Source organism: Mustela nivalis (assembly GCF_964662115.1).
Source record: "Mustela nivalis genome assembly, chromosome: 13".
Classification (NCBI taxonomy): domain Eukaryota; kingdom Metazoa; phylum Chordata; class Mammalia; order Carnivora; family Mustelidae; genus Mustela; species Mustela nivalis.
The window spans coordinates 29,823,049-29,840,010 of NC_139032.1; the positions used below are offsets into that span (position 1 = coordinate 29,823,049).

Here is a 16,962-nt window from a genome sequence, read left to right on the forward strand (position 1 = left end):
GAATGTGCGACCCTTGGTCTCAGGGTTGGGAGTTTGAGCCCCATGTTGGGTGTGGAGATGACTTAAAAATAAAATCTTAAAAAGAAAGAAAGAAAAGAAACAGAATACACTTTCTGAAGCAGGCAGGGGTGGGTGCTTAGAGCCCACTGATCACTTCTCTGAGGATCTGTCTGAAGAATGTTCAGGACACAAGGAGCAAAGGTCATTTGGAAACCACTGGCTGTAAGGGGCCAAGTTCTGAACTAAAGTAAGGCAGAATTAAGGAGATGCTCACTCTCGGGGTTATGCATACCTTGAATCTTCAGGTTGAGTGGAGAAGACCCCATCAATGGCAGAGGAGGAGGTCCCAGATCTCTCTATTTGTGGCTTCTGGGTGTTTCAGAAGGAGGAAGAAGCTGCAACACTTATTTCCGGCTACATACATCAGTCCCACTGTGCTTGAAAGCCTCCAATGTCTTCCCATTTCATCTACAGTGAAAGCCAAAGCTCTTGGTGGCCCCACACAGTCTGCTCTCCATGCTGTCCCTGACATGATTCCTCTCTGATCCCAGCTCCTGGTCACTGGCCCTAGCACTTACATGACTCCAGTCACATTGCCCTCCTGCCTTTTCCTTCAACACACCAAGTGTGCTCTACCTCAGGGCCTTTGCACTTGTTGCTCTCTCTGTGTGTGCAATGCTTTTTTCAGGGATCCAGAAGACTTGCTCCCTTACTTCCTCCAGACGTCTGCTCAGGTGCCACCAGATCAGAAAGGCCTTCCCTCACTATTTTATGGGAACAGTTCTGGCCAACCCCATCACGCATTGTACCCCTGACACCGCTTTCACTTCCTGTGTAGCACTGATTGCCAGCTGACTTTGTAGCTTCAGACAGCCAGACTGATGCAAGTTTTGTGAGAAATGGTACAAAAACAAACCAGATGCTTTCTCCCACTGATTTCATTGAGCACTGGCTGCTGAGTGCAGGATCTGCTCTGTTGATTTTGGTTCCCATACGAAAAGCCCCAGAGGTGTCTTTTGGAAATGGGGTGTAGGGAAGCCACACACCCCTGAAAGCATTGGTTCATGTGTTTGTGAACTCTCTGTTCCAAGGTGCTAATTGTGTATCTGTAGGCTGCCTTTTTCTCCTTGGCTTCCAGGAAGTTTGGGGCCAAATTTGAGACAGAACTATAACAAAACTTTATAGGACTTGAATGTCTCAGTCTCTGGTTGGGATTTTCCAGACTTATTTACATTGTCCCAATGCTGGTTATTTGTTCCTGTTTGGTTATTCTCTATTGTTTATTCTTTCTGCAATCCAAGGATGAGGCGGGAGAGAAGTTAGTGAATTATCGAGGGCACAGATGATACACACGTGTGACGAGCAGGTGGGCCTCTGGCCAGCAGGTACTGCTGAAAATGTAGCGTTACCCAGGATGGAGAGGAAAAACACGGGTAGCACAGTTAAGTCTTGAGGTCAGGGTTTTGCTCACATATCCTTAAACGTAATATAACACGAATAATGTGGACCCATAAACTTACAGAATCTCTGAGCTAGAAGAAGTTGCTGGTAAATCCAAATACTTCCTTGTAGAAATAAGGGAATTGAAGACGAAGCAATTTGCGTAAGGCCCCAAACTATTTATTGGCAGAAATGAGAAGAGAATCCTTTTCTCTCTCCTCCTGGCCCAAAGCTTTTTCCATGATACCACCCACAAAGCTGCAGTTCTTCCCATTTTGTGTATTAAATTTTTTCACTTGAGATCCTTGGAAAATATGTTAAGAGGTTATGCCTGCATATGTATAATACTTTTTCCTCCACAGACTTTCCAAACTCAATAAAGTCATGGCAGCCGAGTGCCCCCTGATCATTTTCCTCAAAGCCCACCATGATTTTAATGCTCCAGCTTAGGAACAAACTCTTTCCAGCAGCCTCCCTTTGCGAACGGGCTCAGAGCTGGGAGGGGAGGTTGAAACACAGAAGGCGCTCCTCCAGCTGGTGGGAACCCATCGGGGCAACAACTGAGCTCTGGGACCTGGGGATCAGTGGTGGGTGGATGCCAGGTGGTAGGTGGGATCATCCGAATAGGGGGTTTTTGGGGAAAGCTGCCAGCTTGGGCCAGGAAAGGAAAGATAGGGATTCCAGATGTGTCCCAAACATGTTTGGTTTCAGTCAACATTGGAGGAATCCTAAGTGTAGTTTCTCAAAAAATCATAGAACCTAAGAGGGGTTGAGGAGTAGGCTAAAAAGAGAGAAAGGGAAGACCCCTCACATTAAGTATCACAAGTTTCCAAGGAACTGAAACACAACCCTATCCAACCCAACCCAACCAAACCCAACCCAGCACAGGCTTCTTTGGCAGGCAGCATTAGTAAGGGATTAGGACCTAACTTTAAGAGGCAAGTTGTTCTGATGAATGGGTATATTTGGCTAGTTTTGGCTGAGTGGTTTTCAGTGGTGACTTCAGCCTAGTGGCTTCTTGTTTACCAGTCAGGCAGGTACAGAGCCCTGTGGATTAGGGCGGGGTCGAGTGGGGAAGGAGCCTGGGGCCCAGGAGCTGCTGCCCAGAGAGAAAACTCTGCAAACTTCTCTGTTAGAAAGGCAAGGGAACAGTGGGTCTGCTCATTCCGTGCTCCTGCATTTTGTGAGTGTGTCTCCCTAGAAAACCAGTCTTTTTGTGCAGGGCACACTTGCACTGCACATGAGCACTTAGGGATTTCATGGCACCACAGAGACTGGGCCTGATTTTTTCTATCACACATTGCAAGATAATGGCCCCTGGCCCATGATAAATAAGCAAAACGATCCCAATGATAATCAGATAGCCGCTATTTTAAAAGCTAAGAGAGTGATCCATGTAGTTTAGAATGGTCATTTCCCTCGTGAGACACACAGCTGTGACCTTAGAGACCCTGCAGTGCCATTATGAGCTTCTCCCTCGCTTTGTTTCCAAGTTTACTTAAACTGTTGCTGGATTGCAAGTGGTCTTTGTATCTCCATCTCCTACCCATGGGCTCCATGCCTGGATCAAAGGAGCTCTTGAAGGCACGGTTCTGAAGCCCCCAGCTCATCATGCCAAGGCAATAAGTTGGGAATCTGGGGAAGCTTTCTAACTGTCCCTTAAAATGCTTCCCAGCTATGAGGTTGTCAGTCTTTATTCCCCCAAGCCTGGCCTGAGGACTACCTGCATTAGAATCTCTTGAGTTCTTTGTTAAAAATGTAGCTTCGTGGGCCTGACTTATACCCATTGAATCAGACTCTCTGGGACTTGGGCTCAAGAATTGGTATTTTCAATAAGTGATACTTACTCATCTTTAGTTTTTTTAAAAAATACTTTGGTATTAACCCTAAAGTAAACATGTATGTAGCTATCACCTTGGTCAAAAAATAGAACTTGATTATCAACCATGCAGATACCTCCTCATGCCCCAACAGCTCCCCAAAGGTAACTAAGATCCAGATTTTATGATGATCTCTATTTTGCTCTTTCTTAGGATTTGTGATTTCATGTTTAGGGATACCTTTAAGCATGTATCCTTAAACACTGTAGTTTAATTTTGTCTGTTTTTTTGTTTGTTTGTTTTGAGTTCTATATGAATGGAGTCATACACACTGTAGCTTGGGCAATGGATTTTTTTCCCTGCCTCGCCATTATGTTTATGAAACTCATCTGTGTTATTGCCCGTAGTTGTAGTTGTGTTATATCGCACAAGCTCTAAAACATAATTTATGTATCTAGCCTACTGTCGGTGGGCACTGGGTGGTTTCCGGTTTAGGACTGTTATGAATAATGCTGCTTTCAACATTCTTTTTTTTTTTTTTTCAGATTTTATTTATTTATTTGACACAGAGATCACACATAGAGAGGCAGGCAGAGAAAGAGGGAGAAACAGGCTCCCCGCTGAGCAGAGAGCCCGATGCGGGCCTTGATCCCAGGACCCCGAGACCACAACCCGAGCCGAAGGCAGAGGCTTAACCCACTGAGCCACCCAGGCGCCCCTACTCTCAACATTCTTGCGTATGTTTTTATTGGTTATACAGTAAGTGTGGATTGCTGGGTATGCTTATCTGTAACATTAGTAGATAATGCAAACTGCTTTACAAAGTGGTTATTGCAAGAACCTTTATCTATATCTATATATATTTTTAAAGATTTTATTTATTTACTTGAGAGACAGTGAAAGTGAGAGGGAGAGGGAGAAGCAGACTTGTCCTGAGCGAAGAGCCCAGTGAAAATCTTGATCCCAGGACCCTGAAATTGTGACCTGAGCCAAAGGCAGACACTTAACCCACTGAGCCACCCAGGCACCCCAAGAAACTTTATATTTTTGCAGAGTGGAAGGTGGAAACAACCACAGTGAGCTTTATATGTAATTCATTGTTATTTCCTTCCCCCAGTTTATAGAGGTACTGGAGGGATTTGTTTTCAACCGGAGTTTTGTTGGTTTAATTCCCCCTTTGTTGCAACTTTCTGATCTGTCTAGAAATGAAAATGGATATACACAAGAACCTGCGATGTGCCAGGCATAGTGTTAGGTTCTAGGAACACAATGGTGAACAAAATAGGGAAGAGCTCAAGCTTTGAGAAGCTTTAAGTCTAGTGGGGAAGTGACATAAACCAGAGAAGATAGGAGAAAATACATAATTACAAACTTTGAGACAGTCTGCACGGAAAGAACCAGTGCCGGGAGAGTAGGAAAGGCTGGGGGTGGGATGTACCATGTAGGTTTGTGGGTATGGGGAGGGAGTGGGAGAGAGCCTGGCTTGAAAGTGGCAGTTAGCTCAGAGCTGAGTAAATCTCATGAAGAGTCAGTGAAGGACATTCCAGCAGATAAGATGTTCTCTTGTGTGGGCTCTGAGAAAAACAGGAGGTTGGCCTGTAAGGAATTGGAAGGGAGACATAATGGAGCGTGGTGGAGGGTATGTGAGATGAGCCCGGCAAGGTGGGCAGGCCCCTGGCATGGCGTGTCAATGTGGCTCAGCCTGCTGCCCCGTTGAAACGTTGGCTCTGGCTACTACACAGAGAATAGCTTGTCAGAGGCCAGGCATGGAAGCAGGCAGGCAGGCCAGTCAGGAGGCTACTGCAGAGACTGGGCCAGAGATGATGTCCAGCTGGACTCGGATGTTGCCAGGAGGCTTGGAAAGATGTGGATGAATTTAAGAAACATGTTGGAGTTGGAATGGAGAAGTCTGGTAATGGATCATCTCTGAGAAGAGAGGGACAAGGGTGAAGAATATAATTCCCAGGTTCCTGGCCTTAGTACCTGCACGAGAGGAATTGTCCTTGATTAAGAATGGGGACATCTTTTTCATGGACATCAGATTCCTGTTATAGTGCTCGAGACCTACTCTATCCCCATCCTCCTGACATTTTTCTATACTCAGTCTCAAAATAAAAGAGATCTAGTTTTGGTTAACCAACTTTCTTTCACCTTCTTCCATCATTATTTCTTATTGACTGAGTAATTATTGTATGCTCGTTGTGTCCAGAGTTTCTCAGTCATGGTTTTCATGTGTGAATTAGTCAATGGGTTTTGTGTATAAGTCAACCTCCAGATTTAAAATAAGGGTAGGCTTCCCTGACAGGGAAACCAGATCTAGACCTGGTTCTTGGAACAAAAGCAATTGCTTAAAAATTACCTTTTTTTTTTTTTTTTAAGGGGACTAGTTAAGAAACATGGAAAACTTATGTTAAAACCTAATTAAAAAAAAAAAAAAAGGTCTGAACGGAGAGATGTAAAAGAAATGACAGAAAAAAAAACAAACAACTCAAACTCTTCACTAATGAATTGGACTACACAACATTTTCCATTCAAATTTTTTTTCTTAAAAGAATTTTAGCTATTTTGAGGCCATTTGAAGTGGGCCTCCTGTATTAAAACACAAGATATATTTAATTTCTTCAAGATGAGCTCCTTTGAACATAGAGATATCAGAAGTGTTTTTAGGGTAGAGTTTGTGAGGAAATTCTGAACTTTTCAGACTGGCCTATCTAGTGTATTTAAAAAATTTGGTTCAGGTTCCTTAGCTGGACCATCAGAGTCGTCCTTGGGACCCTGGAGTCTTAGCTGGTCATTTGGAAGCACTGGAGAAGAGAGAAAAATATGAACGGATTGTGTAGCCATCTACCTGCGGCTCATCGCATGTAACCATGAAGAGGTCAGATTTACTTAATGGCGAACAACAGAACCCACTCAGCTAGTTTCAGGAGAGTTAGGGCAGAATTTCCAGGAAGACCAGGGAGCTAAGCTTGGGTACTATATAGGAACAAGCAACCAGAAGAAGCACCAATCCCACAAGGAGACTTTTTAGCAGAAACCTCACAGCCCCCACTGCCAGCTAACCAGACCATGTTGCTGGGACCACAGAGAAGCCCTTGGCCTCTAGGAGAACAGACACCTCCATATCTCTGTGCTTGCTGCAGATCCCATGTCCCTCATTCCGTGCCGCCTTCCATCACTCTTTGCTGCTTTCCAAGCCTCTCATGGATGCATCTGTTTGGTATAATCTAGAACGCTTGCTTACGCCCAGAAGAATGCAGACAATAATCCGTTCCAACTGGAGAGCAAGTGCTTCTTAAGGGAGTCTGGGAAGGACGGATCTCCCTCTTTTGGCCTCTCCAGATCAAGAGTGTATACCAGACAGTGTTGGAGGTGATGTTTGAAATAATATGCAGTATCTGCCACAGACGACGAACAAAATCACCAAAAGAAACATCTTCTCAAATCGCTGGTCTCCTTCTCCCAGCACCAATTCCACTCAGAAGATAACATTTACCTGGGTCTTGCCTCCATTTCCCAAACATGTCCTTGCAGGCGTTCCCTCTGTCAGCATGAGCTCTGTGCCACTCTGACAGAGCACGTGGGGACACGTCCATGTGTAACCAGGAGACTCAGACAACCTGACCCCTACTTTCCGTGAAAGGCCTCTGGACACCAAACAGTCGAGCAGGTTTTTTTTTTTTTTTTTTTTTTTGGTCCATGGCCTTTCTCCTCCCTGACTTCTGTTAGGTATTTCAATTTAGGTCAGATCATGGACCAGAGGGTATTTCTCATTTTTGGAGTGTAGTTCTAGAGTTTACTCTAAGATAATATAAAATGTTAGGTGTAATGGATATATTTGCGGTGATGCTACTATAATTTTGAAAGTCAAGCTTTCCCCATTCACTGCAACTTCCCCAATTATGTTTCAAATAATTAAATTTTAAAGAAAAAGGGATAACCTAAAATGTGGATAGGGGCCACAATGCTCACTGTCTTGTTTCGTGGTATCATGGTGGAGACAAAGGGGTTTTAAAAACTTCTTGGGACTTTCTGTTTTCCAGTTCGGCAGGTAAGGAGCTTGGGACCACCACTCTGTCCTCACAGCAGGTAAGAACATGAACACATGGAAAAAAATCAACAACTCTTCTTTTTCTTTTTTCCCCCCAAAGATTTTATTTATTTTTCAGAAAGAGAGCACAATGGGATACCTGGGTGCCTCGGTCAGGTAAGTGTCTGTCTTGATTTCAGGGTCCTGGGATTGAGTCCTGCATCAGGCTCCTTGCTAAAGGGGAGCCTGCTTCTCCCTCTGTCTGTTGCTCTCCCTGATTGTGCACTCTCTCTCTCTCTCTCTGACAAACAACCAAATAAAAAAGAAGGTGACATTAAAAAAAAAAAAAAAAGAAAGAAAAAAGAAAGAGAGCACTAGCAAGGGGAACTACAGGAAGAGAAGTGAGGACACAGGGTGAACCACTGCCCCAGGTCTGGGGAGACAGGTGAACATAAGAGGTCACGGCTCATAGGCACAGAGCTTAGCAGAAGCTGTGTAAGAACCAGTGCCACATGGGAGAACAGCAAACATGACTGATACATGGTGGGAAGCTCAGTGTAGACAAGTCTGAGTTCAAAACTCCCCAGGGAGACCCTTCACACGTTTGTGAGATCTACCCATGTGAGCTTGACTATGTCCTCACAGTAAACATGAAATATCCGGGGTGGGGGTGGCGGGGAATTCCCTTATCTAGCAGGGGAGGAGAGAAGGAACCATTTTGAAATGCGCCAGGGCCCTTAGCTCTTCTAAACAAGGCCTGCTGTCAGGACAGACTACTTTACCAGAGCCTAACCTGGGAAAGGAAATACCCAACTCCAGCCCACTTGAGCCACCCTGTCTTACTTAAGAAGAAAAAAAAATGAGCAACACGTGAAGTTCAGAGTCCAGGGGCATCTCCATGTACAGTCCAGTCCTCACCCCATATCTCACTACCGAGTTACTAAAGGCCTATTTATAGCAGTCCCTTGTACCCAGTACCTCACATCCGGCTATCAGGAATAAATTATAAGGCATATGAAAAGGTTAAAAAAAAAACCAAATTGAAGAAATGGCGCAAGCATCAGTACCAGACGTGGCAGGGATATTGGAATTCTCCAGCTGGGAACTTAAAACAATTACTCTGAGGGCTCTAATGAATGAAGTAGACAGCATGTAAGAACAGAGGAAGCAGAGAGATGGAAATCCTTAGAAACAACAACAACAAAAAAAACAAGTCAGAGATCAAAAACACTGTGACAGAAATAAAAAATTCTTGGATCCAAGATGGTGGTTGCAGTCCCAGACCCTTGTGTTGAAGACCCCAGTGCTGCCACTGTGGGTGTGGTGATTTAGAGCAGTGCTAGCATCCCCCTCCGTCTGATAGGAAGAGAACAGCACTATGTGGACAAGGATTGATTTCAACTGGAGTCCAAGCAAGAAAGATCCTGATGGCTAAAAATGTAAATACTCCCATGACTTCCTCAAGGATGAGTTTGATGTCTGGTTTGACAATATCATCATATACCCCAATACTGCCCCAGAAATTGCATTCTATGAAGCAGATGGGACAATAGTAAATGTCTAATTGATGACTTCAAGCTTTTGAACCAGGAACCTGATCATGTTTATTGGCTCATCTCATGGCTCTGGGCCTGGGCCCTTGGTTAGCAGTCGAAATCCTGGATTTGATTTAGAAGCACGAAGGGGGTGCCTGCATGGCCCAGACGATTAAGAGGCTGCCTTCGGCTCAGGTCATGACCCCAGGGTCCTGGGATCAAGTCCCATATTGGGATCCCTGCTCAGCGGGGAGTCTGCTCCTACCTCTCCCTCTGCTGCTCCCACTGCTTGTGCTCTTTTGCTCTCTCTGTCAAATAAATAAATAAAATCTTAAAAAAAAAAAAAAGCAGAATGAAGAAGGGTAAGACCAGTGAAGATCCAAGCTTGAGACAGAAAAGAGAGACCTTTGGTAGCTTTGGTACTTACTTCCTAGGTCTTATTCGTGGTTCAGCTTCTAATAAGACCTGAGCTCTAACACACCCCCTCCCACCCTAACCCAGTTTCCCTGAAGAGTTATAGCAGGCACTGATGCAAAAACCAGATTTGTTGCTGGGTTTCACATCGGGGTGCCCATGGAGGAAGCAGATAGGACTGGGCCCATCAAAAACAATAAAGTGACTTATAGCCTCTCCTTGCTTAGGGGAGTGGAGAATTCTGGAGATGGGTGGTAGTTGAAAGTTAATAGATAACCTTTTTGGCTTTGGGAAATAAACTGCTGATAAAAGCAGTTCTTGTTTTTTTTTTTTTTTTAAGATTTTATTTATTTATTTGGCAGAGAAAGAGAGCAGAGGCAGGTGAAATGGCAGTTAGAGAGAGAGGGAGAAGCAGACTCCCACCGAGCAGGTAGCCCTATGTGGGGCTTGATCCCAGACCCCAAGATCATGACCTGAGCTGAAGGCAGATTCTCAACAGACTGAGCCACTCAGGTGCCACAAAAAGCTGCTTACCAGTTAAAAAAAAAAAAAAAAAAAAAAAAAATAAGGTATTGGAGGAGGAAGAGGAAGAAGAGAATCTTTAGCAAATTATTAATAAAATTGTGGCTCTCTGGTATGTATTTGGTGTGTTCTCTCCCTAATAAAAGTCATATAAATAAGCCAGGGAGAACTTAGGAAAGCCAACATATCATATATTTTTGTTGAAGAAAGTCATTTATTTATTCACTACCTTTTAGAATGTGTTTAATTTTAAAGTCTGCATTTTTTTTCTTTTTTAAAGATTTTATTTATTTTATTTGACAGAGAGAGAGATCACAAGTAGGCAGAGAGGCAGACAGAGACAGAGGGGCAAGCAGGCTCCCTGCTGAGCAGAGGGCCCGATGTGGGGCTCGATCCCAGAACACTGAGATGATGACCCAAGCCGAAGGCAGTGGCTTAATCCACTGAGCCACCCAGGCGCCCCTTAAAGTCTGCATTTTTAAGAAGGGCTTTCATATTGGTGCAAAGGAGGAAAATGTCAACTCTTCTAAAAACCCATTCCAGCAGAAACTCTGCATTTCCACACCATTTTTAGAAAAGCAGATGTGCTTAATCTGCCACAAATGATTCTTCATAAGCCATTCCTGGCTCCTCTGGTCTGATTTTTCGTTTTAGAATCCAGCACAAAATGGAATCAAAGTTCACAAGGTGGTTCTTTGGACCCCAGGTCCAAGGTGCTCTTAGGCTGGCTCAGGTAGATGAGGGGTGTTGAGCCCCCCAAGTCAGCAAAGGAGCCAGGCTCTCTGGAGGTAACATAGGGGATCTGGGGTATACCTGGGGCTCCTTCCCTCATGAAGCATCGCTCCTGAGAGTGCCGGCATCTTCTCAGGAATGTCCTACCTTCTTTTGGGCTTGGCCTCTCTCTCTCAGCCTCTCCTACTTCTACTGGTGTCTCCTTGCTCCTCTTTTCTTTATTAACTGGCCCTTCTCCATTCTGCTCATGTTGTTTTCTTCCTCAATACGTGGCTTCTTTATAACTTCAGTGTGCTCATGGCCTCTGGTGGCTTCTCCTGTATTTCATGTGTCTCCTCTTTCTGCATTCAGCTTGGGTCCTCTCTTTTCTCAAGTAAAGTTTGCGAGAGTGAGGGTGCCCATTGGCCTAGCTCATTCTCACCTCCGTCTGATCTTGTGGGCGGCTTGGGAGCGGGCCCATGATTGAACACATGGTTCCTAGGTCTTTCGAGAGAGTGGGGCCCGTGTGAGCCTTGGACTCTGGGATTCCTGAACTCACTATTGCTTTTAAGCTGAATCCATAACATTCCCCTGGATCCATCTTTGTGATAGAAAGAAAAACCAGAGAGCAAGCACTATTTTCCCAACCTAGTTGAAAAGGAAGCAAATGGTAAGGTAGAAATATTGATTGCCTTATTCTTGATTCCTGGAGAATTTGGGATAGAATCAGTCTCTTTATTTTACTGGGCTTCAGTCTAGTTCCAAGAATTCACTCTCTTCCATGTTCATCAGGTCAAACTCAAAGTGTAAGTCTGTTGACTTTCTCCTGGGAGCCACAAGTCCTCTGCTGGAAGGGGCTGAAACACTTCCCCCTCCACGTGTCACCTTGGCACTTTCCTATTGTGTTGACCCAGCTGAGGACACTGCATTGGAAACTCCCTGAGATTGGGCTGGGGGAATCTTGACCTATGAGTGTCTGCAAAGGGAGAGTATGGAGGGTACCTCATATCATTTAGGTTTTAGGTATCTTCATCTGTCTGTGGCTCACTCCTGAGACACGCAGTCACTTGATGATGTTTCTTCTTCTTTGTGAGCATTTGCTTTCCCCAGTGTCTCCTAACCTTGTCCTGTCCTTTTGTTTCTGTCAAAGTCCCCTCTGCCAACCTGTAGTTGTTTCATTGAGGAAGCAATGAGCCTGCTACGTTCAGCCCAGCAGGGAGAACCTGTTATGGGGTATATGACGGGACAGGGAGGAACTTTTGTGAGGCATGCATGAGCTTTCATCTCTGCTTACTTCCTGAGCTTCTCCCCTACATTCCCATCTCCTGCTCCCCCTGAACTACTTGTGTTACTGGCTACCTGCCGTGTCACTTGCTCCTGAGTTCTGTCTGGGACAGGTTCTCATTCTATTTGCCTTTTTCACTCTTTGCTGTTGCTTCTTCCAAGCAGCCTGTCCTGATTCCTCTCTTTCCGGAACAGGCCTGAATTCTCTGCCAGCAACAGCCATGTGCTCCTGAGGCATTCAGTACATCTCCTCTTTGCTGTCATTGACGCTCATTCCCTGGAGTGAGGACTCCTGGAGTGCTATATCCCCAGTGTTTGGTACGTGGAAAATGCTTAGTAACCCTTGAGAATGGTGGAGGGTTTGAGTGGAATCTTCTCGTTCACTCTGGATTTGGGGTGATATTATGCATTCCGGTAGGAAACACTTGTGGTGCTTCTTTAGTACCAATAGCCAGAATTTCTAGAACAACATGTTATATCCTCAGTGCCCCATTAAGTGCTAGCATGTATCACAGGTTCTTATCTCTGTCACTCTTTTCAACCAGTGAGGTAAACACTATTTTTAACTCCATTCTACAGACTGGGAGATCTGGGCTTGGAGGGGGAAAGGAAAGGCCCAGACCACCCAGCAGGTGGAACCTGACCCCAACCCTCTCTGCATGCTCTGACTTCTGCTGCCATCAGGCCCTGGGGCTCCTCCACTCAGCTTAGGGGTTAGGGACCTACAAGAGACTTGCGATGAAGCTCTTGGTGTCTTGGAAGTCCCTTTGCTTTCCATACCTTGAAAGTGTCTTCAGCTTACACAAACAAGTAAGCAAACAAACAAACAAACAAACAAAAACAGCAGGGTGTCCTGCCAACTGAGGTGTGGTATTTTTTTAAAAAGTTGTAATTCTTATTAATTTCTTATTCCCCTCCTCTGTTTTTGGTTGCCTTTTGTTGCCTCTTTATGCAAATAATACCAGAGTGCATTTTTCTTTCTCAGGGATTCAGATGAATTAGGAGAAAACTGGGAAAAGCCTTTCACCACTGACTTCTCCTCACTGGGATTCCATTTCCTTTTTCGGAGATAACCATTGTTAACAGTGTGGAGTGGGTCCCTCAAATCCCTTTCCTGTGCATTCGCACACATAGGTGTGGCCATAGGGTAAAGCTCTCTTTCCATAGAAGGGGCATGATGCTCTGCACGTGGTTTTGTCACTTGAATTTTTTTTTTCCTGCTGGACGTTGTATGTTGGAGATCAATCTCACTGTATTTAAGAGCTCATAGTACTTACATCTTTTGACTCTTCCCTTAATGATGGAAATGTGGGGGGTTCCCAGAAAGATGGCAAATCACAGCTTGCTTCTTCTCTGCAAAAGTGTTTATTTATTTTGCTTTAAAAATGCTCAAGAAGAATGCTCGTTTCTTATTGGGCTTTGCTGCTCCTTTCACACACTCATACAATTAGTGCCACTCACACTTTCTAGAATGTGGAATGTAGTCCACTTTGTTTTGGTAAAATTAGTGACTGACAATGTCTTCCCCCAGCCTTTCCCCTCCCGGCTGAGAGAGGCCCAGCCTATTGTGCTCCTGGAAGTCACACAGGATGTTGTTACACTTGGCTACCCAGTGGCACAAAGGTCTCCGAAATTAGGCCCAGCACTAGCTGAGTCCGTGTTTGCTTTTCAGATACTGACCATTGACTGGCACAGGGTTGCTACCTGCACAATCAGGGCTTCCAGGTATGTGTGTGTAGATGTGTGGTGTGTATGTGTGGTGCGTGTAGTGTGTGTGTATGTGTGGGGTCTGTGGTATATGTGTACATGTGGTATGTGGGTAGGTGTACACGTGGTATGTATGGTATGTATATGGTCTGTGTAGTGTGTGTGGTATGTATGTGTGGTGTGTGAAGTGAATAGTATATATGTGTGTGGTGTGTATGTACATGTGCTGTGTATAGTGTGTATATGTGTGTGTGGTATGTGTGTGATGTGTATGTGTGGTGTCTGTGTGTCTGGTATGTGTTTGTGGTGTGTATGTGCATAGCATGTGTGTGCTGTGTGTGTGTGTGTAGTGTGAATGTGTAACATGTGTAGTGTATGTGTATGGTGTGTATGTGTGGTATGTATGTATGGTGCATGTGTGGTGTATGTAGCATGTGTATGTGTAGTGTGTGTATGTAGAGCGGTGTGTGGGGTGTGTATGTGTAATGCATGTGTGTGGTGTGTATGTGTGGTGTGTGCCGTGTGTAGTATATATGTGTGTGGTGTGTTTAGTGTGTGTGCATGTGTGTGGTGTGTATGTGTAGTGTGTGTGGTATGTGTATGTGCGGTGTGTGTGCTGTGTGTGGTGTGTGTATATGTGTGTGTGTGGTGTTTCTGTGTGGTGTGTGTGCGTGGACGTGGACAGCAGCCCCTCCTCCGCAGGGGCACACTCCTGTGAGGGTCTGGCTCCAGGGGAAGGAGGTTACACAGGAGTCATGCAATAGAGGGACATTGCTCCAGACCCACTCCATTTCGTCACTCTTTGAACAATTATTTCCAAGTCAAGAAGTTAATGAATAAGTATTTCCCATTCTGTATAGCATGTTCTGTAAGGAAACTAACACTGTGTAACGAATCTGCAGGATCTCCTTGTGAGAAAAGCTTGAGAAAAATAACTTGCTAAGAGGTACCACTATGGAGAAAACACTAGGTAACACATAGCTTGCAAATGAATTTTGGGGTTTAATTTCATGCAAATCCCTGACTTGGACATTTGGTTTCAAAGGCCTGTTGGCTGCACTGTTTTCTGTGATCAGAGAGACACACACCGTTGATGTAACAGCCCGATGTTGATCTTTTTTCTTAATTTGGTTCAGAGTTACAATTTTCTCTTCCATTAGCACCTAGAATTTTCCATTAGAAAATTTCCTTTCCACTGGTGTCCGGAGATGTCCAGACGCTTGTTCCATTAATATTTAGTGTCTGGAAACCACAGCTGAGTCCATGTGCTGCCTCAAGGCCGTTATTTAAAGCCGGCTCACCGCCTTGGGCTCTTAGGATTCTAACTCTGAGATTAGATCCACTATGACACCAGAGCGATCAACCTTTTCATTGAAAAGCTATTGAGAATTGGACTTGGGAATTATAGTCACACAATTTTTAAACTTTCCTTTCCTCTCTCCCTCCTAACTTCAGGATACTGTTTCTTTTCCCCAAGTGTCCAAGCATTTCAAATTTTATGTATTGCTGCCTTTTCATTTCTTTAAACAATTTTTTTCATATTACATAAGGAATTCACCTCATTGTTTTTTAAAAATTGTAGAAACACATAATACAGAAAGTGCAAACCCCTCTCTCTCTCAGAGATGAGTTTGTTGTTCTTGGGTCTCATGTACTTTGGTTTCACTTTTTTCAGACAATGAAATTTGAAAATAACCCCTAAAAAATACAGAGGTGAATTCACGTATTGATTTAAATATTCATGACCCATACTGCAAGTTTCTAGGGCGTGACTAGTTTCTGAGACAATTATCAAGAGGAAAAAAATAGTATACTGAGGTTAATTTCAGGGACCTTTCAGTAAGTACATAAGGTTTCTTTTATCCTTTGATTGAGGAAATCTGAATTCTTTATTCTATTTCCCTTTGGGGCTGGTAACTGAATGACAATGGACAGCAGAAATCAGATGGAGGTGGAAAGAGCAGTATCAGCTTTTGGTACTCAAAACACAGGGCTCCTGGGAATCGCTTTAAAGGCAGCTTCTTGGGGGCGGCTCCGTAGGACAGGACCCTGGCCGCAGAGTTCTGCCTCTTGTGTGGAGGGTCTCTGCTGGACCCTAGGGCCTCAGGTAGACACGCAGAGCTGTCTGGGCCTTGGCTCTGCCTTCGGAGCTGACTCCCCACCTGCAAGCAGACGGGCCTATCTACCGACTCCCTGCTCCTGTCACCCAGCTTGCAAGCCAGAGCTTCTGGGCCAGGGGCCTCTGGGGGATGAGAAGGCTTCTCTCCTGGAGGGTCCCAGGAGCAGGGCGGGACAAGGCCCCTAGAGGTATGGTCTGGTTTATCAGCAGAGTCAAAAACAAGCAACTTCACCACTGAGGACCTGATAGCAATCTCTGATTCCTCCAGCTTGGCTGTGGGGCTGAGCGGGTAGCTCTTTCCTCCCAGAGCGCCTGCATTTTTTGAGGATGGAGTGAATGTTTGTGTTTTCATGAGGCCATGTGAAAGGAATGTGAATATTAGAAAAGAGCCCTATTTGTTAAAATGATAATTGCTCGAATGCTCTGGAGCCGTCCATATTCGCTCTTCTATGGTCTCATGAAAGCCCAAGGAATAGGGCAATGTCTGACCCTGTTGACTTGGACTTGCCGAGGCCCTTCCAGATGATAGAAATCTGCTGTCATTTCAGTTATAATTTTCACTAATGACTTGGATTTCCCTTTGGCCACCAAATATTTCAAAGTAACTGGTTTTTTTTTTTACAGCATCCAAGAGCTGGCTAGCCCCATGGCAGTTGCCCAGGCTAACGACACGGGGTGAGCGTGTGAATAAAATAATAAACGAGTGTATAAACATGCATAATTTATTTGAATCAATATTCATGCCTGATTACACCGTGGGCCGTTTCAGATGTTTGAAAGTCAGGCCTGGCTGGCCCGGCAGACACCCCCTGCAGTAATTCCCTCAGGAAGTGAGCTCACCTCCCCTCCTGGAAGAGCGTTTATAAAATGCTTGTGTTCCTCCTGGTGCCAACTCTGCAGGGTTGGGGTCAACTACGAGTTTCAATTACTCCTTCAAACTACTGAGCGAGTCCTTGGGAACAAGCTTGCCTTCTTGGGCCTTTAAATCGGCTTCCTATCTTGCAGATAAAGTGTGGTGCCGGGGCCTTCCCACCAGGGAAAGGGGAAGAGCAGCAGACTGAGTGGGCTTGGCCTCTTGTCGTGCTCTCTCTGGACCAAGGGAGGAGGGGTCGGTGCTCTGGTTTAGGGGGATGCTCAGTGGATTCACACATCTGCTTGTTTTGGCTTTAGCCATCTGAAGGTGTCAGGCTCCATTAACAGAGATTTCCATGTTGAACAGCATCATGGGCCTGTGGTCAAGCGTCAAGTCAGGACAGATCAAATCAGACAGACCTGGTGTGAATATTGCCTCTACGTCTTACCAGCTGTGTGGTCGGGGGCTACTTACTTCACCTCTCTGTGCCTTTGACTTCCTGCCTGAAAGGTGAGGATGATGGGAGG

The 16,962-nt window shown here is 45.0% G+C and overlaps 1 long non-coding RNA gene across 2 annotated transcripts in view; it reads left to right on the forward strand.

The window, feature by feature from the left end:
* The window catches only part of LOC309847288, a 51,693-nt gene extending 35,253 nt beyond the window's left edge, over nucleotides 1-16,440 (forward strand). Inside the window, exons 3-6 of one of the 2 annotated variants that reach the window (XR_014302376.1) lie at nucleotides 3,806-3,997; nucleotides 7,304-7,349; nucleotides 11,952-12,074; nucleotides 16,207-16,440. This is a non-coding gene — a long non-coding RNA (uncharacterized lncRNA). The remainder of the gene's footprint in view (nucleotides 1-3,805; nucleotides 3,998-7,303; nucleotides 7,350-11,951; nucleotides 12,075-16,206) is intronic. The other variant, XR_014302377.1, reaches the window with a different exon arrangement.
* The last annotated feature ends 522 nt before the right edge of the window (nucleotides 16,441-16,962 follow it).